This window comes from Plectrocnemia conspersa, unplaced genomic scaffold, assembly GCF_051122295.1.
Source record: "Plectrocnemia conspersa isolate PC_06_02 unplaced genomic scaffold, ASM5112229v1 ptg000002l, whole genome shotgun sequence".
NCBI classification, from domain to species: domain Eukaryota; kingdom Metazoa; phylum Arthropoda; class Insecta; order Trichoptera; family Polycentropodidae; genus Plectrocnemia; species Plectrocnemia conspersa.
This window is the reverse complement of record NW_028277166.1, coordinates 20119423-20146387: the sequence shown is the minus strand read 5'-3', so window position 1 is coordinate 20146387 and position 26965 is coordinate 20119423. Positions and strand designations below refer to the sequence as shown.

Here is a 26965-nt window from a genome sequence, read left to right as displayed (position 1 = left end):
CCCTTCATGTATTTATTGTAATCAATTATACAAATTGGTTTTTTTATACGCAGCCCAGTTCTTCTGTCAGTTTTTTCAGTGTTTACAATATTTGTATTATGGATTGTTGATATCATTCGAATATCTCTACTCTTTACTGTTTTTTCCACAATTGTAATAAAATTTCCCCGTTTCGCTTATATTTACTTTCAAATATTCGTAGTTTAGCCTTTTTTAGAATATCCGGTAAGCCCCACATATTCTTATTTTTTTCTTGTATAATATTTTTAACTTCTTGTTTGTACTTATTCCAAGTTTGAGCACGGTATCTATTTGTTTCTTCTGCAATAATGCGGAACAGGTCATCACCGATAAATTTTTCGGCGATTTCTTCAGGGCGCGTGATATCAACATCAAAAGTTGCTCCCGACAATCCTTCAAATGGCTGGTTATGCCTAGGTGTATCAGTTTCACACCAATCTAATGGAATATCATCATCCTCAGTATCTTCTCCATCGCTAATAGGCATCATTACTCGAGGACGATTTCTTTCATGAACAATCGAACTTGTATCACTATCACTAAAGTTTTCGTTATCACTGGGAATATTTGAATCATTGTCCGCGTAATTTTCCTCTACAAAACTATCTTCTGCCATTTATTTATTTGGGTTATAATTATATTTAAATAAAAACTATATTTTTAACACTTTGTTATATAAAATACACTGTATTTATATTTTTATAGACACTATATTTTATAAAGAGGCGTAAGCGTAATATTTTTAAAGAATCACTGCAGCACAAAGTTCCTTTTATTTATTTTATTTTTTTATTATTTTTAGAATATTCACTCGAGCACACGAAAACAATATGCGATTTACACGACAGCGTTAGCTAAACTGAATTATTATTCATATTTTTTTAAGTGCATCATATTATTTCTTATCTCAAAAGAAATTCCCAATTTCAAAAAAAGAGTCACTTCTGAGAATCACTTCCAGTAAATCGGTGCTATCTCGTGATAGATAAAATTCACTCAATAAAATAAACGGTCGAAATTTCCAAATTACAGGACAGAAAAAATACGATATAATCTCGCTAATCTGTCAATTTAGAAATTCGGGAAACCGGTACTATCTAATAGATTAACTCACAAAAAATGTTAGTGTACTTAAAAAAATGCAAAGTAGAAAGAATTTACAAAATATATTTGATATAAATATATATTTTTTAAATGGATTTTCGAATTTGTATAGATAAACAGTACCTGATTATATTATAAGACACAAGTAAAGAAATACAAAGGCAGCTTAATTATATTTGAACTATATCTTTATTATATATGATTTTGTTGTTAATTTTTACTGATAACACTGGGAAGATATTTTGCATACTTGCAAAACAAAAAAACCGTCGAGAATATTTGGGAGCATTTGAAGAAGAGATTGATAAAATCGAAATAACCACTAAAAGAGAGCTAATCGAGAAGGTGATTCGGGAATAGAATCATACTTTGAACCTTCAAAAATTAAACAACGTTTATAAAGTAAATTCAGGCACTTATTTAATCTAAAGAAGGACATACAAAATATTTTAAATATAGTCCCGAATTGCATAGTGAAAAATATTTTTATTTTTGTTTTGAATTAAAAAAATATAATTTATGACTTCTCACAACTAAATTAGTTCTTTTTCAATAACTAATGCTATAAAAAATAATAAAATAGCAAAAAAACGAATTTCTGCTTTGAAAATTATAATATATAAACAAATTATAATATATAGACAAACGTGTCTAATAATTATGCCAGGCACAGTAATTAAATATTTTTTTTCAATATCAAATGAAACTTCATACTAATATTTAATTTTTTAAAAAAAAAAATCTTAAAAAATCTCTAAGCATATATTTTTAATTTGATAACGAAATCATAGCTACCGCTCACTCCATATGGCGTGCGCGGTATTTAACGTTCGGCAGGCTCGCACTCCATATGGCGTGAGCGGTCGGTAAAGTGTTAATAACATTTTAAAACTACATAATAAAACGTCAACTTCTTTAACAGCACAAGCTAGTAAAAAATGAAATAATGTTAGTACGATAAGGTGATGAGTGGTTTATACCAAACACTCTTCTCTGTGTACTCAAAAGCCTCATAACTCATATGCTTTTTTAATATTTTTGTTTATACAATATATCAAACTGCTTTATCATAATAAGCAACTTGAAATGTATAATAAAAATAACGTTATAAATCAATATGTATAAATAAAGATAATAATTTTAACCCAGTAGTATAATAACACTAGAGTTTATATTTTATTAATAGATTCAATAACCGTACCATCACCATCAGCTTAACAGTTTTATGCTTTTTTTGTATATTTACGAATGGAAAAAGCGCAGTATAAAAATAAACTAATTATACAAAATATATACTATAAACAAGCACAAGCAGAAAATCTTTGCTTTGTGTTTCATTAATAACACTCGACTTGTATTGTTATATGACACGCGAACGTTTATAAAAAAATATGAACGCTCACGTGTAATAAATAACTCGCAAAGTTAATAAGAAGTCCTAGTTAATTTAAATTAGGTAAACTTAATCTATAGATATGTTTTTACAAAATTAAATAATTCAATAATTACATAATCCTTATTCTCGTGTACTTAGAATACTAAATCAAGTTAATTTGTAAATATTTTTTAGGATTAGTTGTGGAAATTTCTTGTTTCTTTCTGTAATACAACGAATATGAGCCAAATTAATTTAAATAATTAATTATAATTTGATTTATTTAAACATACATCTTATAAACAATTTTACTTATTATAATTATATCTACTTAAATCTTATTTTTTATAAATCCCAACTGTAGGAAGACTGAAAAAATAAAAGTATTTGTACGAACAGGGGTACGGCTGGACCCCATATTGATTGTCTAGTATATTATAAATACTATATATTTAGAATTTATAGCTCAAAAATATAAGGAATTTAAGGTAACCATAATTTTATATTTACATAAACATCCTTAATCTTTTTATCCCTAAGTGGGGTATACTAAAAACCTAAAACAGTTATTATTTTAACCATATTGATATTAATAATATCCAGCTGATAATTATTGTATATAAATATATTATAATGAATTAATCGCGAAACAAATATTAAAATATTATTATATTAACTCTTACCGCTCTTCGATCCCATTTTCGAGTTTTCGTTATCATCTTATTTTCCGTAATTTATTTTATCGCCTGGATCAAAAACATTCATATTCGTTAGTAATGCAAATCCATTTCTTACTTTATGCTTTCGTCAAACTCTGCTGATAGTTTTAATTTTTTTCGGACAAACTAGTTTAAATTAATAGATATTTTTTAATAATATAAATAAAATGTCTGGATCAGAATTAAAATAATGCACTTTCTACAGTTAAAATGAGTACAACTTAAATAAATATCTACTTATAAAATATTTTTAAGCAATATAAAATATGTAGTGTTTAATTTTTAAGTTTTAGTCAGAAATATTATATGTTTACTTGAATTATAGCAGAAGCTTTAATTTATTACGTTTTTATCAGTCATTCAAATACCTTTTATATAATAATTATTTTAGAACCCATACAATATCTTTCAATTAAGAATATGTTCAGTTACTCAGAAATGAAATACCAAAATACACGAAGCCTTTCAAATAACCAATAACTTTTTAATTATATTAAGTGATAAGTGGAGCAATAGGTTTAATAGATAAATAGTTTCATATGAGATCAATTCACAAATATTTTTAATATATTTAATACTTAAAAATATTATTACTAAAGTCGAATGGAATAACATAAATTTAGTCTTTAGATAAGTAACAATTATCTGTATTTGTTTTTAGCATAAAACCATTTTAAATTATATTCAAACATATTTTTAGGCAATGTAAATAGTTTAACAATAAAATTTTAAATAACAATACAAATATCTAGTATCATGTAGAGATAATATTAAACTATTGATCATATTTACTAAAAATATATGCCTACTTTAAATCAAGTACTAAAATATAGTTAATATCAAATATTGCATAAACCAATACCTTCGTATATACAAAAACTATGGAACATATTCACCTATGTATCATATATAGATATATTATATTATATATTTTACTGAGAAATGAATTCATGAATCGTTTCGAATCACATTACGAGAAAATTGCTCGGGGATTGATTTTTGTCGTTACACTTCATTTTTATAATATGTCTGAACTGAATTGCCTACGTATTTTATAGATAGATACATAACTCGTTTACAATAAAAAAATATGTCTTGATAAAAAAAAGTGTATCTATCGATATTTATTCTATTGTAGTTGTCTCAGTAAAAATAAGATTAGTGAATAGTATCAACACCACCTAGATAGAAGGCCGGACAGCAGCGCGCGTGACGTCATTGGGTGTAGGGATACTCGGCGCGGCAAACGTACTAGAGAATCTACGCGCTTTTACGATTTCGGTATTTTTAATAGCCTTTTTAGAATAAAAATAATTCTTAAATTTAATAAAATCAAGGTTTCATTTATGATTTTTATTACTAGTTTTGAAAATTATCAGAACATTTTTTAAAAATAGGTCAATAAAAAAAATATAATTAAAACAAAGTACATTTAAGGAATGTCCGAAAATTCTAGTTTATTTGTATGTTAATGAAAAAACTTTTTCACTGTTTATTTGATAAGAGTTTACATATTCAATTACATAAAACATATAACAAATTTTAGTACATGGTCTTAACATAAATTTCATTCTTATAGTTCAAGATAATTTGTTTATAAATATAACTTTTCTCCATTTCACTTATAAAACTTGAATTTTATTTGACATATAACAGCTTTCTCTCGAATCGCTACTTCAATCTATTGTTGTTTTGATCTGGAAAAGTGAATACATTAAGTCAATCATTGCCATATTTATACATACAAATTAATATTTGAATACATATCTTTTTTGCAGCTCAGCTGATCTCTTTTAAAGTAAGTTGACATATGTCTAATTAAAATTAATTGGTATGATACAAAACAAAACCCAACATATTTACAAAATAAAAAAATCTTAAAACTAACTACCCGAGGTGAGTGTTTCTAATTTTCTCCTTTTCTTTCCATCAGAATTAATCGATATTATGTTATTTTTCTTTTTCATATAATTGTTTAAAAATATATTTGTAGATGTTTTTATTAATAGCCTTAAAATATTAAAATCGGTATGCTTCAATGATGGACAATAAAATTCCGATAGAAAGAAATCATGTTCTTCGACTGTATTTAACGTTAAACATATTACTAATTCCCTCTGAGCTTTACATTTTAAAAACTTATTTTCATGATTAGTGCTAATTAATTTGTTTATTGTAATGTAATTTAGCATAATTACATTTACTAAATCAGAGTGCGGATACAATAAACCGCCTCTATCAACATTTTTAATAAAATTGAAATTTTCTTCTAAATTAGCAAAATTTAAATGTTTGTCTAAAACTAAAAACTTTTTACAAATATCACACTTAACTCTTTTTAGTACTACTCTTGCACAATAGCCTGCTAAATATGTAAATATAGGTAACTGTGGTTGAATCATATTAAAATCCTCTTCAGTATAAATTAAATCGAAGTCTGTTGTTTCTGACATAAAATTAGTTGATTCTACGTTAGGTTCATTATCAATTTCTATACTATTTTCTAAATTAATATTTCCAAATTTTTCAGACGTTAACGTTAATGGCAATAAATTTTGGATTCTAATTTTGGATTCAACTTCAAACACTTGTCTTATTGTAATTAAATATTGAGAACCTGCCATCGTCCTATATTTACCAAAACGGGCTTCAAGATTGTCTGTCTGAATTTTGCCTGGAAGCAAATACTTGAAATTTAATTCTGCCTTGCAATATTCACTTAATTGTAAAAGCCCGTGTGTCGTGTGGGAAATTGCATCGTGCGTTTCTCTGGTTAGTTTATTACATTTTACATTTAATCCTTTCCAAAAATCTAACCATATTAGAAATTTTTCTAAAAATTTTGAATTTTCTTCGGCAGGTACGAGAGGATTTTGAAGAGGATTTCTAAATCTGTCACCTTTGTGCAGTGTTTTTACATTTACTATTTCCCACCAAGTTTTTATTAATCTAATAAATTCAGCAGTAGATCGGTGGTTAGATAAATTATGCTGCTGACCTATTTCTAACAGTCCCTGTATAACATTGTCGTTAAATATATTTAATACTAATTTTACATTTTGTTTTTCAAAGCAACTAGGTGAGAGAGATTTTAAATTTAATGTGTGAGCATATTTGACAAGTTGATTATTTTCCATTTGATACAATTTTTTCACATTTAAAAAGGAAGCTACAGATAAAGTATCATCGTTTACATTTTCAAAAGATGGAAACTTAATCGACTGATCGGTATCTTTCTGATTAATCCAATTATTTCGTATACATTTCAATACGTGAACAGAATCTAAAATATAAAACAAAGGTGCATTATCTTTGCAAGGATGTTTGTAAACTATACTGACTTGAGGAGGTGAAGCAAAATAAGACATCGCTTTACGATTTATAGAATTATTGTCACTTACGACACAGACTACATTAAATCCTATATTCTGTAGACCGACTACAATTCTCTTAATGAAGTTAAATAATTCCATTGCTTTCATCGTTTTTACAGGTAAAATATGCACAACTTCTTTAAACGAAGAAAGCAAACTTTGTAACATAAATACATGAGCAGATTTAGCTGCTTCTTCAGTGTTATAAGCCATACCTACAATATTTCCCCCTTTATAATCAAAATATGGCTTAATATAAATTTCGTCAATCATTAAACTAACAACTTTATCACTATCTTTTAAAAAATGAAACTTTTGTTTAATATAAGTTAAAAAATTTGCCTCATTTTGTTCAATCTGAGGATCGGTATTATATTTTAAACAAATTTTATGAACTGTAGTCGGATGAGGTAAAATCATATAATCAAAGCTTCTGATGTATCTATATGCGTGGGGAGATATTGAGAACAAAATGCTACAAAATATTACAAAATCAGGTGAATATCTATAACGATTTTTTTTACAATTGAAAAGTTTTACTTGCTCACTTAAAAAATCGATATATTTCCTCTTATCTTCATCTATTAATGTACGAGTCGATGCTAACGTATCGAGGATCAATTGAATATTGTCATCGACGGAACTCTCGTTTACATTTTGGTGAGAAGATTTAAAAGTATTTAATGTTTCAATTACATCATTAATATTTTGAAACGCTAATGGGATTTGTTTATTATTTAAGCGAGTTAGTTGGGTTTTGTTTTTATATAATGTTAATTTTAAGTCTTGGCTAAATACGGCAGAGAGCGTAATGACGGGGGCTGGAACGTCTTCTATTAAAATAAATTTTACCAGGCCGTTTTTCTTGACTATGGTCCACTCCTCGTCGACATTATGGCTATCTAGACAAACAATAAATTGATTAAAATTGGAAAATACTCTATTACTATCATATTTAGCTTTGGAACGATAGCTGTTGGCAATTGCAGCTTCTATATTGGAATTGTCGATACGCGTGCGTCTCTCTTCTGCACTCTCTCTGGTCGAAGTAGAAGCCGAAGCAGATAGATAATCTGGACAATTGGGTAGCTTCGTCGGAACTGCTGATTCTTTCAATGCTTTTTTGTCCAAGGGAACGCTCAGATGACGTCCGGTTCTTTCGTCATAATATTCACTATTTCGTCTGAAATCCGTTTCGGTAAAGTGGCGCTCGCATACCTATGTTATGTTATGATCCATTATATTGTAGGTTAGGTGTGTGTATCGATCAACATGCAAAATATAAACAAGCACTTATATGTGTAAAAACAATACGTACCCTAGAATGTCGAGTAGGAGCAAAATGTGCTCGATGAATCGCCCGGATCCATTTGTTTTTAGTCGCTTCATCTCGAGGAAATTTGTAGACGCTGATTTTGGGGCCGTTCTTGTAGTTTCCGTTGCAATTTGGGACACAACACGTATAAACCATGGTTGCAAATACACCAAATAACACTGAATAACACACGACGACACGGATAAATGGTTAACTGCGATATTTAACCGATTTTTGGTAAATAAACACGCGCACGTGAATCTGACGCGTCGCGCGCCAACGGACGGTTTAGTTCTGGCCGCCGCCGACCGTCGCGCTCTATACCGTTGGACCGTGACGTCACGGCTATGGGAAAATCCTACGCGACGGCCTTATAATACAGAATGGTGTTGATAGTATTGACTAAAAAAGTCCACTTTGAAAATTGATTGAAGTAACAATATATTAAAGGAAAATATCACATTAAGATTGTCGTTAATAATAAAAATTATTTTTGGTAATATATTAAAAAAATATTAATATATTAATCATTTGTAATCTATTACCTACATTTTTTATATAAATAGTTAACTTGCTTTATTACCCAGATTCAAACACATTTTTTATTCATTATAACGTGTATATTAAATCTTATATATTATATAAATAGTTTTAGTCTTTACGTATTGCAGTAGCATGTAATTGGTCATCAGCACAACTTCCAACTTTTAAAAGTAAAAATAACACAGTTAACCTAGAAGTAGTGTTCAATTTGACATATGCAAATATTACTTTGCTATTTCTCACCATTTGGGAGGAGTTCTTGTGGCAGATTGACAGTTTTTTAATATATGTTTTTTTTCTAGCACTTACGATAACTTTGATTTCCATTTTTTAACGTATTCCAGATTTTAATTCCATATAGTTTGTTCTTGAAGGTGGGTTATGATCTCTGACCAATTAGCTAGTTTATTTCTTAAATTATCATTACAGAAATTGAAGTAAAATTCAATTACAATATCACAATTTTAATTCCTAAAATATGATACCGATGTCATACTTATTATATTCTAGGAATATTTATTTAGCTTAAAATCATAAGATCTGTCATTTAAAAGTGAATTAAACAAACAGCAATTCCTTTTAAACATAATTTTTAATTCGAGTTATTAGTTTTTCTTCTTCCTTTTAAGACGAAGTTTAAATAAAATATTAAATTTAATAAAAATATATAATAATACACTTGCGCTCGCTAAAAGTCTTTAAGTGTCGGAAAATTATTATAAATCTTAGATATAAATTATTATATATATTTAGAAATATTTTTTAAGATGATTCATTAGAGAGCAGCGGCGGAAAAGGATCATTAATTTATTTAACCTTAATTATTACTCTTTTGCGCCATGATTTGGAGAAACGCCAGAGCTTATTTATTTATTATTCAAAATTAAATATACATACATTTTTTTAACACGCACTGCACCGACACACCTGTTTTAGTTTATTTAAAGTTTACGTTAACGTGACCGACACGTATATCATTAAATCAATTTCGCAATTTAATATATAGTTAAAAAATGAACTTCGGTTTAAAGAAGGTATATTAATAATTATTTAAGAAGTCTATCAATAAATACTCCGTCTATATTCAAAGTCAATGCAAATACTCTTGAACTTGGACGAACTCAATAGATAGTTTGAAATCTAGAATTTCCTTCCCTGACCTATCTCAGGTAGATATTTTGGCTTTTGTTGTTTTAGCAGAAACTTTTCCGTGCGCCGTTTCCATTTTGGAAAGGCGAATGAAAATCCATTTTATAGCCTTCATCACGCATGTGGAAAATGGAAAAGTTACTAGAATAGCATGCATGTATCCATTGGCACGTTCAACTATAAAGGTTTTTATTGCGGCGTATTAGAAAACGTTATGAAGACTTGCGATTGTATACGACTTAGATGTACGATAACGATTCACGTTCGCTCCGTTTTAATCGTCCGCGTTCGACCCCATAAATATGTTGTGTCTAGGAATATGTCTTAATATTATATATCGCATAAAAAGCATAGCATTTTTATTAAGAATTGATCAAGATCGGCAGTAGATCTTTGACCGATAGAGCTTTATTGCAAACCATTATTTTCACCTTTCGTATAGAGAAAGGTATTTAGATATCATAAAAATGACTCCTAGCTTTTATAGCGTGTTCAAGAATTCGCACTTGAAGTCGATTTTGATAGATACATAAAACTAAGGCAGTGGCATTTTAATTAAAATTAAATATTTACACACAATTTTCACATTGAATGCCTTTCAATTAACAATGTTTGTAAGCTTTTCATTGTTTTTATTTAATGAGTATGTATATAAACATTTTTGCATTCTAAAATTTACGATAATATAGTACATAGGAGTCATAGTTATTTATTTGTTATAAATTAACAAATATAAATTAAAATGCAGTAAATGAGAAATGCTGATTTCTAGCGTTTTTATTTCATTTGTAATATTAAAGATACGATTATACAATTTAGAAATAAAACTAAATGTTAATTAAGAATCTGTCCTTATGTCTTTACATCATCTTCTATAATTTATCGACATATGCTTTACTAAAAATGCTTACATAAAAATTTTATATCCATATAATTGTATATCTTAGTTCATATAACATAATATAAAGAAGAAATTATTTCTTAATAGTGTAAAACTATAAATTTTATATATGTGTGTATTATAATAATTTATTAAAAATTATTTTTAAATATACGTTTATAACAAGTTAATACAGGACAGAAATAGCTTACGAGATATCACAAAGGTATTTTTATGTCTAGTGTATCTATTAAAATGCTGCTTTAACCTTGATTATAAAAATTGGTAATGTTATTTTTATTTTATAAGATATAGGCATTAAAAATCAGTTCATTTATTTATAATTAACATGTATTAACTAAATAGATAGAAAGTTTAAAAATTAGTAATGTAGATATAGTATTCAAAATATCCACACTTTATATAGTATTTTTTTCTATAACGTATAAATAAATTGTAAATTATTTTAACCTTATATTATGAAATAAACAACATCTTCTTACCTAAAAAAAACACATATTACGTATATATTATCAACCTCTTTTCATAAATTCAATATTATCATTTATGCAGTAAAATTTATTATGTTATACAATTATGTATGTTTATATTATAAATAATAATACAATAAAAATAACATAAGTTAAAATGCAATCCACGTGCTACAAATAAGATCTGTAGTTTATGACATTTAATGCAGTCTGCATTAAATGTCACCAACAGGGACTTGATACATTATTAAATAACTTCTATATTTTTAACCTTGCATAAATATATTATGAAATAAAGACTCACCTCGCATTTCAATATAATGTGAAGTTCAACCACTCTTTAACAATAAAAGCACTTAAGAAAAATAGTAAGTCGTTTATTTCGTTGTGTTTTTAAGTCGACTGTTGAACTTTTGGACCCTTAATTGTACAAGTTTCAATGTACACTTATTTTATATACACTACGATATGATTATTATTATATAAAAAATGATATAATTCATCACCATTGATTCAGCACGATATTATTTGATTCATAATGTTTTAAATTTGTTTGATATTAGTTATGATAAACTTTTGTGATATTGTCTTAATGATATGCACTGTTGTTATCTTATTATTTATTGTAAGATCGATTCTTAAAACTTTCAAAGTCAAAGTTGAGTATTTTTCGTAAATTTCCGGCACGATACTCGCGGCGCAGACTTCCGCCGTGCGCGACCGGTGTTAATCGTTTGTTCCCGTTGCTTTGGCGCCGCGCCGCCACTGGACGATAATCCAGGGAATGCGCATGTCGGGCCCGCGGACCACCCGCGTGACGGACGAAAAGGGTTCACTTGTGGGAAACATCCTGGCGGACGTATACGAAAACTTTCTCATTGGTCACGAAACACTATCAATAACACATGTATAATACATTGTTATGAGGTCGGAAAGTGTGGCTCACGAGCCGCATGCGGCTCTAATGGGATGCGCGTGTATCTCTTAATACACCTGGTTAAGTATATATCTACGTATTTAGTATTCATATTACTAAATGTAACCCTCACTGCTAAATCAGAATTAAACTACGATACCTAGATCCTAAAATATTAAAAAAACAAATTGCCACTTTATACACCACTTTATACATGATCAGAACAATACAAAATGTTTAATATCCATAGCGGTTCGCGTTTTATACAATTTACAAAATATCTTGAAAACATCCTGGCCTCTATTGTTGAATATTGTATTTGCAGATCCATATTAAATAGTTTTCGTCCTGTGTCGGATAGCTGTGTGTAATGTATGATCCTTAATAAATGTAATTATGGGTAAAACTATTGTATTTCGTATAAACTGTGACGTCTAATAATTTCCATTCATTAAGAATGCGCTAGAATTATTTCAGAGTGTAGGCTGTTGAGCTTTTTCGGGTTAGGCACGACCTCCTACCTGGGCTGTCGCAAGGATGCTGATAGTTTCTAGCATCTATTAGTTTTTTGTATACAGATATTGGAGAGTGGCGGTCTAAGTAAAAATCAAGGCAGTTGCTCTCCGCATATTGTGATTTTTGAATATAATAAATTATTGTAACGCAACATGAAACAAGAGTTCTTTATTTTTAATTTATTCGCTGTATTCTTTGTACCTTAACCAAAATATTTACACAAAAGTTATAGCCGAGATACCTCCCGAAATGTGCAAAAAATTTGTCGAAAATAACATTTAAAGAATCGGCTGCTGCAAAAGATCCAGGGATGGACATTTAATTGGTATTATTTTTCATAATAATTGCAACATATTAAATGTTCTATTAATAAATATAAATCTAAAGACTATGTAAATAGTGACACCAGACTGTTCATTTTTAATTTGTAAAAAACGATGATTTGGCTTACAACAACAAACGTTAAAGATTGGCCGCACACCCAAAATTGAACAATAGCCGCGCAGGTTTTCTAAAGCTTTTAATTACCATTAATAACCAGCATTTCTCACAAAAAGTCTTTCAACCGTATTCTTTATAAGCCTCTATACTGCTCTAGAAATCAACAACTACTAAATAAGTTGTGAGACATCAGACTGAAATCTTGTCAGTAAATCAGTGACATATATTTTAATTATATACTATAAACAGATGTCAGTATGCACGTCCTAGCTAGTTTTAATTTTTATTAATCTGACGTAATATTACCCTGATTTTTAATGATCACGATAGAAATTAAAATACTCTAGAATCCATGTGAGATTCGAACTCGGGTCTTTTGGGTATTAGTCACTGATTAATACCACTAGTTTATTGCGCTGGTGTAATGCTAAAAAATAAAATTGATTAAGCACTAAAATATTATTAATAAAACTTGACACGCAGATGACATTGACTTTTTATATTAAATATATTAAATAATAGACATTAAATAGATTGAATGTTTTGGTTTACTTTTGGGTGAAAATTAGTTTTTCTATAAATTTACCAAATAGCAGAGCTATGATTAGTATAAAATACACATCTAAAAGTAAAAGGCAATAAGATAAAATTAACTTAATTGATGACTTATTTATATAATGATTCATAAAAACTAAATTATATATCTGCTACATATTCGATAAAATTATTATAGGATAGGGTAACAAAACCACCTGGATTATCTGAATGTCGTTTAATTTACTTACATTTATCTTTCTACTTCTATATACTATATTATGAATGAGAAGATTTTCTATAGGTAAAGCCTTTAAGATTTATGACTCAAATGCTTTTTCATACTATGAATTTTCTTGAAAAATGTCATACATTAGGTGCTATATATTTTTGTAAGCAGTTGCCAAAGAATATACGGTTGTAATTGTATATATGTATATATTTATATATTTGTATACGTTATTTATATGAATAATTACAATTTAATTATTAAATAAAAACATTTTCCTACATTCAACCACATATTATGTTTCTTTCTTAAATTTTCGAATGTAACATTATATTTTTATCATATTAGAATCACTACGAGAAATTTAATCAAGCTAATAGTTAAGATTTCACACATTTTATTAATACATAAAATAGTTATTATTCTCCTTTTTTATAAATATGTGACTCCCCTGCACAATTTATTGTGAAAAACCGTCTACACTCGACGTGTATCGTCGTTTGACGGATGAAAAAGACGATATAGAAAAATAGCCGAAAGGGACAGACACATCGAAAAATGCTCACGTGCGAAAGAAATACAACACGTGGCAACTCGAAAATAAACAAACTCTAACGGCGGCAGATACACTTTCGCGTTTTGTGTTTTGTGAAAAATACCCGGTAATCGAATAGCGATTTTTCGTTTCCGAGTAAAAGTAGGGGGTTTTCGTCTAAATTACACACTGGGACCGAAGGGTTGCTGGATCTAATGAAGCCCTTAAACTCAAACACACCATTTACATTATTGAATTTTCCGGCCCTTTTGTGTTATTCCCTTTTCTAAGAATTCATTCATTGTGTTTTTATTTGATTTTGCTTCGATTGACTAGCGATTATTTTATCACAAAAAAGTTTGTAATGATTGTATTTTTTTCTTTTTCAATGTTCTATTTTTATTTTACTCTAATTTTTTTGTCCTCCTTTAAAAGCAACAATAAAGTTCGATATTATACTAAAAAATAATTACTATACAAAATTAATTTTTCATTAAGTTTTCTTTAGAATCAATGCGAGTTAAATTGGCAGGTCTTATAATTCGGAGAGTCTTTACTGGCATGTCGAGTTGCAATATTGTCGGTTATAATTTAGTGGAGCAACTAGGATCTGTTGTAATAATGATAAATGATCTGCTGATGTGTGTTTCGTGTTCTGGCAATGTCCTGGATCATCTCTGCTGATGTGACTCCGAGGCGTGTCTCCTGGTGCGTCACTCGCCGCATCTTTTCTTCGTGACCTGCTGATGCTGATTTGAGGTTTGAGACTCCGCAGTTGCTGGGTTACTGGATCTCTCCTCCATTGTTGTAAAATATTGTGTTTGCCCTTACTTTCGAGGCATGTTTTCAGAAAATTCTATATTCGTACTTATCATATGGGATATAATATTTATTTAAAATGCTGTGATTAACAAAAATTGTGAAAGGAATATATACAATACAATATTACAAATTACTCACGTATTAATTCATGACCAATCGTGGAATTGGTTATAGCTGATCCTACTCGCGATGATCGAGAAGGTTATGTTGCAGCCAAATCTAAGTAGGCCAACTTTTTGTTCCGGTATTTGTTGAAATAATGCTGAGCTAGTCAGGATCGTCAATTGACGTATCAATGTTTGAAGTCAGTAAATGGCGTATGGCTATGTTTGCAGTGTTGATGTGATCTAAATCAAATCAGTTAACACATGGATTGGTTGATAGGTAAATTGTGATTGTAGCACTCTCATTGAGCCAGCCGGCAGGTAATAATTTCCTCGCCGACCGACCAGTTGTAGAGGATCAAAAAATAACGACTGTGTGTTTAATGTCGAATGTCAAACCCGGAGTGAATTTTGAGCATTTATAGTGCACTTTATATACTGGTTTTGCTTATGTCATAATCTCTGATGTGCTTTTTTTTATTGTTAAACATCTTTACTTTGACTGCGCTATTGTTTATTTTTTTAAGACCTAAATCTTTAATTTACGTGATAATTGTTTACCGGCGATGATGCTGGTTACATGTTAATTGTACATTCCTTGTAGCAAAGATATTTATATTATAATTCGAAGATAAATATCAAATTATCGGCAATTAAAGTATTATGAAATGTCTATAGGGCACTTTCCCTTCTAGTGCTGTATATCTTCTTAGCACATCGCTTGTTAAAGTATCTTAGATCTTCCTTTAATTTTTTATTTTTTGAACAACAGTAATATAACAGGTTATTTATTAAAAAATTTGCTAGTTATACTTAAAATATACTATTTTAAACACAAAATACTTTTTATTACAGTAACCATGTAGCGTAAAATCAATTATTTCGAGGTTGTAATGATTGTGAGTAATAAATGATGATACACAGCCTAACTAATAACCGCTTCTAAGAACGTAACGCACGAAAAATGTATACTTTAGGTGAAAATCGATTTTCTTTGTATATATAATTTAAACCTTATCGCGTAATTGCAGCAATACGTAAATAATACAGAGGTAACAAAAGATACTTAATTTAATTTCAAATAATATTTTCAATTAGTCTTCTTTAGTTTTAATAATATATAATATATTACAGTACGATGAATTTCGCAAAATCAATATGTTTACAATTTATTTATTGATTTTAATCATTTATTTAGCTAACATAGCTAATTTTTCAGACAGTAAACAAATATAATTAAAACATAGTTGTATAATAAAAAATAAAAAAAATATGTAACAAAAAAATAATATTATAATTTATTTTTTAATGCAGGTGTTTTTTTTTTCATTGAAGAAAACCGCTACATTTATGTTTTTTGAATATTAATTTACAAATTTTCCCCTGGCAGTACCCATTCTCTGATACCTATCTATCTTTAAATTATATTTTTAAAGTATTAAATCTATGTACATCTTTATTCATTATTAAATATGTATTAAAATACTCTAGTAAATTTAAATTTATTTATAAATAGTAAAACATACATATTCAATATTTTATGAATATTCAACAATTACAATCTTTCACACATTGCTTTACATTGTAATTTACTACTCTCATTGCTTTATTTTGTAATTTTTGCAACATTATCTTATCCAATTTATTAAGCATATATAATATTGTTTCACAATAATTGATGTTAAGCAATATAATACTATTGTATTTTATATTTAACATTCTCATCTTAGATAATATACCCATTTTTCTACTATATTTTTTATTATGTAATTAGTATTCATTCAATATTTTTTTTGTATCTACAATTACTTCTAAATATTTTATATTATCAATTATTTTAATAATATAATAGAGCTACCTATAACCATTTTTATACTATTACCTAACATATTTTTTATAATTAATATTCATACATTTAGTTTAGGTACATTATTTTCATTCATCTTTTAATTATATTTAATTTGTTATATAAGTTATCTAATATTCACACCTATGCAAGAAATTATTGCCGTCTAAAAACATGTATTTTACATGTTTCTATTAATATATAATAAAAACAATAATGATCGAAATTTAGACACTTGTGGTACACCACGAGATATGATATTCTCTTTGGAATAAGCATAATTTATTTTCACTTTTTGCTTTATTTTTTTAAATAATTATCAAACCATCATAAAACTATTTTACTTATACCTATAAATTTAATAATTTCTTTCTATTTATTATACTTTTGTCGATTGTTTTAAAAGTTTTCTTGAAACCCAAGAAAACTAATTTAATTATTTTATTCGTATCCTTGGCCATATTTTATAAAATAATAAAACCCATTAACTGTTATATATTATTATTAATTACTACATTCCATACAATAAACATGTTAATTGTTAAATAGTATTGTTTCAACCTTTTTTTTATTTTTATTTTAGGTATAGGTATAATAGTAGCAATCTTTAAATTATCAGTGCTTATTTTACAAAATAATGTAATTTAGTTCCTAGTATTTCTCATGATTTTTTTATTATATTTACATCTAATTCATCAGTACTAGTTCATTGACTGTGATTTAAATTCTCTATGTTTTATTACTATATTATATCTATTTATTAAACTGGGGTATTGAATTCACATTCTCTTCTATATATATTTTCATCATTCTTTACTTTTCTTTTCTCTGAGTAGGCTTAATTCATTTTTTTATTTTTTTTCACATCTTATTGAAGTCATTTCTTATATTATCTATTGACTTTTTAGTTATTATTAATGCTTTGGCTGCCATATTTCTATATTATTGGTATGTTTTCATTTTCCATTCAAAACCTTATATTCAATTCATTTTGGTTTATTTTTGATATATTATATGAATGTTTTTTAAACATCATCATTAAATCACGGTTTTGAGTTGAATTGTTATTGTTATAAAATTAAATTTAGTTTTTATTTTACTATCCACAATATTCTTATAAATAATGTTCCATATCATTTTAACATCCATATATTCCAGCAACATTTTTGTAATTCAATGCTTAATTTGTTGAAATCAATTTTTTCAATTGTTTTATTATTTTTTTACTGTTATTACATTGTGGTATATATTTTATGTGGTATAGATCTGATTTTTACAATTTTAATAATGACAATATACATATTTGAAAGAGCACCTTGAGGCGTATATTTTCGTTTAAATATTTTTGCAACGTATTCCGTTTTTATAAGTAGTTTAGAAAAAAAAACATGATCTTCTTAGATAGCTAAATATCTAGAACAACAATATAAATCAGTAAGAGTTATTAGCAATGGCAAAACACGTGTGTGAAAATTTCCAACGCGTCTCTAGAGTACAGTAAGATAAACGATCCTATACTTTTCCTTTCGTTTCATACCACATACACTTCTCCTGTCGGGAAAACCATATCTTTTTTATTACAATTTATACATTTTGACAATAATTTTGCATATTTCAAAACGGAATTTGCGGCATACCCTTCCTGACCTTCGTCCAACGGTTAATTGAGTTAATGAACTAAGCTATTAGTAATATTATGGAATATGGTTTTAGTGCTGAATTATATTATTCGATAAATATGATTGATTGTTAATCGTTGAATACTGCTTTAAAATCAGTGATGTGTGCGCAACTACTGAAAAATATTAAATTACATTCTTTCATTCGATTGGTGAGGATCTCGTGCTCTCGTTACGAATGTACATATTTGCTCTTCCATTGTGGTAAATAATAAATGAGCTATTGTGTAATTCAGGTTACAATGCCGCTAAACACTCGAATGTATGTAAATACAGATCTGCGCCGCATTGCTTTAATTATTTAATTGAAAATTATACGTTACATATTTTATTCGAATGAATAACACAGAGTCAAGAAGCGAAACATCAATTGGCACGATTCTCTAGTGTAGCAATAAAAGTTTTGTAGGAGTGTAAAAGATGGCATATTAAACATAATTTATTATCATTATTACATGTTAAGGTGGGCATAAATAAAAATGTAGATGATATAAAATTCGCATTATAATTTTACATCTATAAGGTGATAAGCACAATAATGAATAAACGTATTGATAACCACATAATTTATTATATAAATTTGGTGGACGGATAACAATCTAATCGTCACGTCGTCTTTCTGATTAACCTACTACTTTGTTTTTATTGTTTTTTAGTTCGTAAAAACGTTAGTTTAATTCTAATGTATCGACCCCAGAGATTATAGAGACGCTAGGTTTGACATTTTTTATACACTAGGTATTGTCGGGACATCACAACGGGGCACAAATTTTCTGTAAGTTTTATAAAACTTTATTTTTTATATTAATTTTTGTCCAGTTGCGTCAAACAAACAAGGTAGATTTTTTATTCCTCTCCGCACAGTAATTTATTCGTTTTCAATAAATGTTCTTGTATGATTTCTTTGCTGCATTATTTTATATGCAATGTTTTTCTCTTTGTGTTTCTTGGCATTCTATATTGAATCATTTTTGTTTCTATTATTGGTGCCTGCTCTAAGACATTTTTACATTAATTCCAATATGCTTTAGGTAATTCTTGTATAATATTATTTTCATTATGCAGACTATGTTTGCCAATTGTTGGTATATAAATTGTCTCTTTTTCGTCTTTAACTTGCATGTCTTCTATAACCATTTTGAAATCGTTTCCTGGACAAGCATCATATATCATTTCTAATTCATCGAAAAATGTGTCTTTGATGATATAATATTTTTCTCATCAGCGCCTGAGCGTTGCTCGCCATGGAATACATGGATTCGCAGTGAAAGGGTTAATAGAAGAACATAAACAGCAACAGTTTCGACTACATAACGTTATATGTGACCAGAAAAAAATTCGATCAGTCATCGACTAGGGAGTGCAATAATACCGGTTTTTTTAAAACCGTTATTAACTAAAGAAAAAACAGCTGGTGAAAAAAATTACTAAAAAATAATCTCTATTCCTTCAAAGTCGAATTAAATGCTTCATTGTTAAGTTCATGCTGTAATATATTGTTGAATGTTGATACATGCTTGTAAATTTTGCAAAAAATTCAAGGAACATTGTTTTAAAGATATTGATTAAAACGTAGTAACAATTTTCGTCTTCATATTTTTTTTGGGAAATATAATAAACAAGCAGGTAAAATTTTAAATTAAGTTGCCGATATGTATTACCATTATCCAATATCTGTTAATGTGTTTCAAAAAATATGAAGCTTTTAAACAATCTTTCTTACATTTGGGTACTTCTAAAAATACTTTATACGCTGATCCTTTAATGTATTGTATACGAGATCCAACAAGAAGCAATAAGAAGAGTGTGTAAAAAACCTTGCTATACCGTTTCTTTCCTTATTTTTTTTTAAATATGGTCGCCAGGTCTTTTTTTGGGACAATAAGTCTAACAAATCATCGTCTTTGATCGACTACATTTTATACTAGGGAACAGAACACCACTTGCCAATTTATTTCAGTGAAATATATTTCTATATTATTTATTATTTTTTATCAGTTACGATTTTCTTAAGGAAACTTATGAAAAAGAATTGCGTAGAGAACTGTAAATATGTTTATTTAAAATGCGATATATTTTTTCTAAAAACAGATGTAAGTGATTGAGATGTGATTTATTTCTATATTCTTATATCAATTATTGCACATTTATTATTTTATATTATTCTACTCATGTCAAAAGTAACAAAAATCAAATCGTCTTTTCTGTAGTTTTAAGACATGGAGCTATATTTTTATGAGCATTGAAAAAAAAAATTTTTTTTGGGCCATCCTGTATATTAGCATATGTTTTGTAACCAACCAGTGTGCCGGTGAAACCCTTTGGTATTCACATTGAATGGAGTTCGCACAGAACACGCGATCGGATGAAATATGTGTCGGGCACTTGACGTGCTTTCATCCTGGCAATGGTACAGTTGTGTTTGGCGAATAAACTATTCACAGGTTCAAGACCGGAATATGTTGTGCTAAATTAAGATTTGCAGCCGCTGCGCTTGCACTGCCGACTATAATACATTATTACACGGAGAGGCGGCTTTAATGAAAAATAATCGTAGAAAATATCACTGATACAGCAATTTTGCTCCAAGTGCCAAAAGCTCTAATTTAAGACGAACAATCCATATAATGTGTTTGTTGATTTAATTTTTGATTGTCAGTTCATTTCAATTATGTAAAAGAAAGACATTATTAAGAAATTATTTAGGAATGTGACAAACTCAAATTATCAAAATCATAATCTTGAAACTGTTTCATGTGGTATTTTAATATCGGAGTCCGCAATTAAATATTAGATACGCCTGTGATCAAATCTCATTGCGCAAATATTTCATTAACAAACCATTACTTCAAATCAAAATTATATAACAACAACATTCGAAATCTTTATAGCCGGTAAAATCAAACAAACCATTAACCCAGCGAAGGTAAAGTAGTCAATATTATCTTACGACTGACTATCTGTTTGTTTAATTTGCCCGATTTATTCGGCGATGAGCAAATATAAATTAACATCGTATTACCTTCAGTAACGAAATCATCAATATAATAGGTTATTAATTCATCGTTATATTATACTAGCAAATTTTATTATGGGCACAAAGCGAGGTCCATTATTTTACGTTATGAGACCATTGATCTCTTTGAGAAATTTATAGTTAGACTCATAAACGAATATACAGTTCTGGCAAAACAGGGGTACGTCTTTATATATGTTATATATTATTAATTCGAGAATATATAGTATGTGTATATATATATATTCACCTATGATTAAAAAAATGGTCAAGCTTTCTTACATAATTTATTTAAAGTATATTTTAATATGTACTTCCTCTTTAAAAAAGCTTTAATTTTTTTGCATATAACAAAATAGATACATGTTTATAACTTACGATTGCTTAATAGCAGACAATGAATTGTCTGCTATTAAATAATCGTTTACTGTCAACTGACATTTAGTGAAGTAAAAATTAGAAACCTGTCAATCAGACTGCAACTAAATAAAAGACAAATGATTTGTAGATTCTGTAAATACATTCTCAAGAAGACATTCAGGAAAACTGTTGCATTTGATATGGCGCTGAAAACCATTTCCATTTCTTTAATTTAATTTCAACGCAGGTTTTCACATATTAATTTAATTGCCACCCCAATAACAACTTTGTTAAAGACTAAAACAAATTCAGCACTTTTGCTCAACAAACTTCGCGGACCACTTCTGAGACTTTTCGATTCTTCAAAGTACGCAAATCTGTGTTTACTCAGAAGACAACATTCGGACATAAATATTAATTTATGTTAAGAACTTAATATATTTTTTATAAATAAAAGTTTAACAAGATGTGAATTCCGGTTTCTTTTTTATTATATAGAGCATGGTTTCCCAAACTATGTTCCGCGGAACACTGGTGTTCCGCGGGTCCAAGATAGGTGTTCCGCGGAGCCTAAATAGATATTTTACTAAAATTTAGAGTATATTAAAAAAATTGTTAGTCTTGCTAATACATAAAAATTGTTCATAAATCTGATAAAAAAGCTTGAAACTATTGTAATTTATTGCGTTAAAACAGGATTGGGTGTATACTTTTGGAAATATAAATGATTTAAATAAAATTTGCATAAAAATGAATCGATTTTCTTGTAAATTAATTTAGTCTGGTTGCTTACAATAGAGATTTTTTTCCATTTTGACAAAAAAAAGATTACAGAATTTACATATTATTCAAAAACTACCCATGGATCTTTGGTTGAAAACAGGAAATTTGACGAAAGAAAGGCCAAATATTTCTACTGATACATCTATCATCGAAGAAGAAAATAATCCAAAAACTGAGAATACAACTGATCAATATTATGCCTGATATAAAAAAAACTGTAATTTAAGAACCCAAAATCATCAGTCATTAGGAGTTTATTTATTTAAATTTTTATGTTTATTAAATAATGGATATTTTTTTTTAACATTTTTTATTTTTATTTATACTATTATGAATTACCCAACCTAAAAATAAGCTAAGTGTTCCGCCAAAGTTTTCGGATTTGCCAAGTGTTCCGTCGCTGAAAAAGTTTGGGAAACCCTGATATAGAGGATCTAAAAAAGCATTTAATTTCTAATATTATCAATGTAAATATAAAACTGATGATACACCTTAATCCATAGAGGTTTCTTCTCAGTGTGTACTTAAGTACTCTTAAGACAGATAGGTATTCTTAATTCATTGATTTACCGATAAGCACCACTTTCTCTTTCAATAAATAAAGCTTAACACAAAGGGATGAAGGCACGTTAGCAAAGCATTGTGATTATCGTAGTAAATCATATAATACATACGTTAAACGGTTTAAATTTCCAGCTGCCAGGAAAGCTATTAACATTGGGATTTGCTGGATGCTCTCGTATAAATTTTGTAAACAATAGTGAATAAAATTGTATTTGGCGAGCAGGTATGAGAGAAACATACAACTTTTGACCGTGAATTATTAACAATGTACCTCGTTCCACTAGGCTATTAGTTATACAGAGGCATTCTTCCAACTGTTGACGCTGCAACTCTCTGAAACTATCCAATTAACAAAGGTTGTTAGCTTTTTTACTTCAAACAATGTAGCGTCTTAGGATAAAAATTTAATCACTAACAGTAGTGGTGCAATTTGTGTATGTGTAAGATAAAAACATGTTATACACGTGTTTCCAGCAGATTCACTCAAAAGTTAAAGTATCGAAACTTTATATGCCCAAAACTCGGATACACCCCGCGGCTGTTACAACTTAACAAGAAACGTGATTTGAAGATAAAGCAATAAAACAAAAACTCGTAATGGTATAGTGTTGTGCATCGTTGTAACTATCAGGATAACTATCGAATTGAATAGTCCTTAATCCTAACGTATTCGATTACATACGCCGTAACTTTATCTTCCATCATAAATATCGCATAGTACAATTTTTTATAGCTTCTACACATAATTATTATATTTATAAATATAAATATACATATGCAAAGAAGCATATTAACACTTAAAAATAATGAAAGTGAAGTTTTTAATAATTATTTAAAATTTTAACCTATTAATTAGACGTTAATTTTTTTTCGGGCTCTGTGGCAGAAAGAGTGTGACTTTGTTGCTTAATAGACACCATAAAATACATATGTAAAATAATAGTTTTCGCTGGCGTGTCAAGTTGTATTATTGTCAGCTGTGATTTTTGTAATCTGTGGTGAAAAAAATTCACAATTTTCTTCTCCTACACATTCGATTCAGTTTATGCGAAAATAGTATTAAACTTAGGACATTAACGTAATAATCAACCAAAAATATTGGTTTGTGAGCTAAATAAAAATTAATCCATTTTTTTCTCTGCACTAAAATATTGTTTAGTTAAATAATAATATATTATAAATTAATTATATTTTTAATTATTAACTAATAAATATTGAATATTTTACGATCATGTATACTATTCTTATGTGCTCTCTAATGCTAGTTAAAATATAACAAAAAAATCATATTTTAGTGTGTGTAATATTTTGGTAATAAGCTACAAAATTAATAAATAATGTAATAAAAAATCATATTGAACTGAAATCATGGCATATTTTTAGTAATATATCAGATTATTGAATCTTTAAAACCAAGAATAAAATAATTGATTCTATACTTAACTAGAATAAAAACATATAATTTTTTTTAAAATAATACTTACTCATTAAAATGTAGAGAACAAACTCATGCTTAAATAATTTTAAAATTAATAAATTCTTGTCATCGCTTTAATTTTTTTTTCAATTCCAAAGATAAGAAATTAGGCGTTTTAATCCATAATGAAGTAAGCTTGAAAAAAATAACTGTAGAAATAATAGATTCATGTAATTAAAATTATCAGCTAATGTTACATATAAATCTACTATTTTAATGTTAGATTTTTGTGTAATATTTTTAATGGAGAAAAATAAAATTCAATTGTATGATTTTAATATCAATTTATATGTATATTTTATAAATATTTTATTAACAATATTTAATCTTACCTTTTTAATTCATTCATTACAAGCAAGGGAAATTTCGTTGTTTATTGCTTGATTAACAAAATTTTCACTTCAATATGAAAACACTTTATCTGTCGGTTTCTCGAGTTAATGGGGTTCGTAGTGTACATATTTTATCCAAACGGTCTCCTTGCGTTGTAAATTGCCTAAATTATTGTCGGTACGTGAACGTGGTTGTACGGCTCAATCGAAAAGAGACAGAATACTAATTAAAGACCCTTCTTTGAGTTTACCCCTGGAAATATTATAAAATCTATACATTTATAATATTTATAAATATATACATATAGTATATTATAATGATTCGAAAAATATTTATATCATAAACATTTTACTTAGAAAAAAGTCTCTAGTTTTCTGTCTACTTTTTTTTAGGTAGATTTTATAAATTTTTGGCATATTAATTTTTCAATGGAAATAATTTTAGCTTCTTAATATTAAATTCCTGGTTCATAATGAACAATCTTTCACGAGAATAAATTAATTACAAAACAAACCCCGCGAGTAATAATTGGCACACAGTACAGATTTGTTGCGATTAAGCCCTAGTAAACCAGGCCACGTCACACGGATCTTAGCAGAAATAGAAGTCTTTCCAACCAACTAAAAAAATTGTTTCAACTATATTAGCTTTGTATCTATACTCTCCGAATATCCCTCGTATATCAACAAAGTACAACCCCAGATTTATGAGATGCCATTAGGTGAGAGCCTGGAAAGCTTGCGATTCATTAGCTGTAAACAATTTGATTAAGTTAGTCGTCGGCTTGTGTACATATAAAAATACATCAACTAACATTTAGTGATTATTTTATATTCGATGATAAAGTAAGGATAATTACAGTAAGAAGAGATTGATGTAATCCATTACGTTTAATGTATATAGTGAGATAACAAGGTTAGTGTTAATAATTTATTAATATTTTTTTAATAATGTTATTACTTTTACACTGTTGAAATATTATTCTATAATTTAAAATTCAACATACTTACTTTTATACACTTGATTAAAGATCCACGTGAGCGAATTTTAATTAAGTTCTTTATGCAATCAGGTGAGTGGGTTATCCAACGTTTCAATTTAATTAATAATGGATAGTACGAGTCAATTTATGATATATAATTAAATATTGAATAAAAGTTACAATAATATAATGAACATGATAAAATTATATTCCAAACATTATTAATTAATACACTTTATTAGCTTTTTTATAATATCTGTTAACGTAGTTCTTAAATGGTTTAATTTGAGAATCAAAGTAAAAATGAAGATAACATACAATCTTATATTATTTATAAAAAAATTAAAATAAATTAAATTAAAAGAGATATAAATAATTGAGCAGTGAAAATGCTAAGCTTTCATAAAATCAGATATATTAAAATTTATATTTTGTGTTTATTTAGTTTGTATTTTATAAATTTATTGTGTAATATTTAATAAATGCTATTTAAATTGTTATAAACTATATTCATTATATTATTAATACTTTTTGGCATCAAATATACTTTTGCAACATTTTTTTATAGAAAATGACAAAAATCACGTCTATAACCATTAAATAATATTATAAGTTATATGTCATACTCTCCTTTCAAGAAAAAAATATTAATAATTATCTTATATTGTAATTTACTAGGTAAATCGTCGCCCTTTTTAATATGACTATTTTCATACGCCATTATGATTTTTTCGTCATTTAATCACGATCATGTTTGACCTTAAGCAAAGCGGACAGACCTTCCGTTCTAACGTTGCCAGGTTTGGTGAAGCGTAAATTTCACTTTCATGAATTATTAATTTATCGTGATCCTACCT

General features: G+C 27.9%; 1 protein-coding gene across 9 annotated transcripts in view; it reads right to left on the bottom strand.

Annotated features, from left to right (window-relative positions):
* The window catches only part of SK (small conductance calcium-activated potassium channel), a 378167-nt gene extending 366476 nt beyond the window's left edge, over positions 1-11691 (bottom strand). For all 9 annotated transcript variants that reach the window (XM_088181656.1, XM_088181659.1, XM_088181661.1 and 6 more), the window contains exon 1: positions 11276-11691. The gene's annotated coding sequence lies outside the window, so the exon portion shown is untranslated. The remainder of the gene's footprint in view (positions 1-11275) is intronic.
* Positions 11692-26965: the final 15274 nt, after the last annotated feature.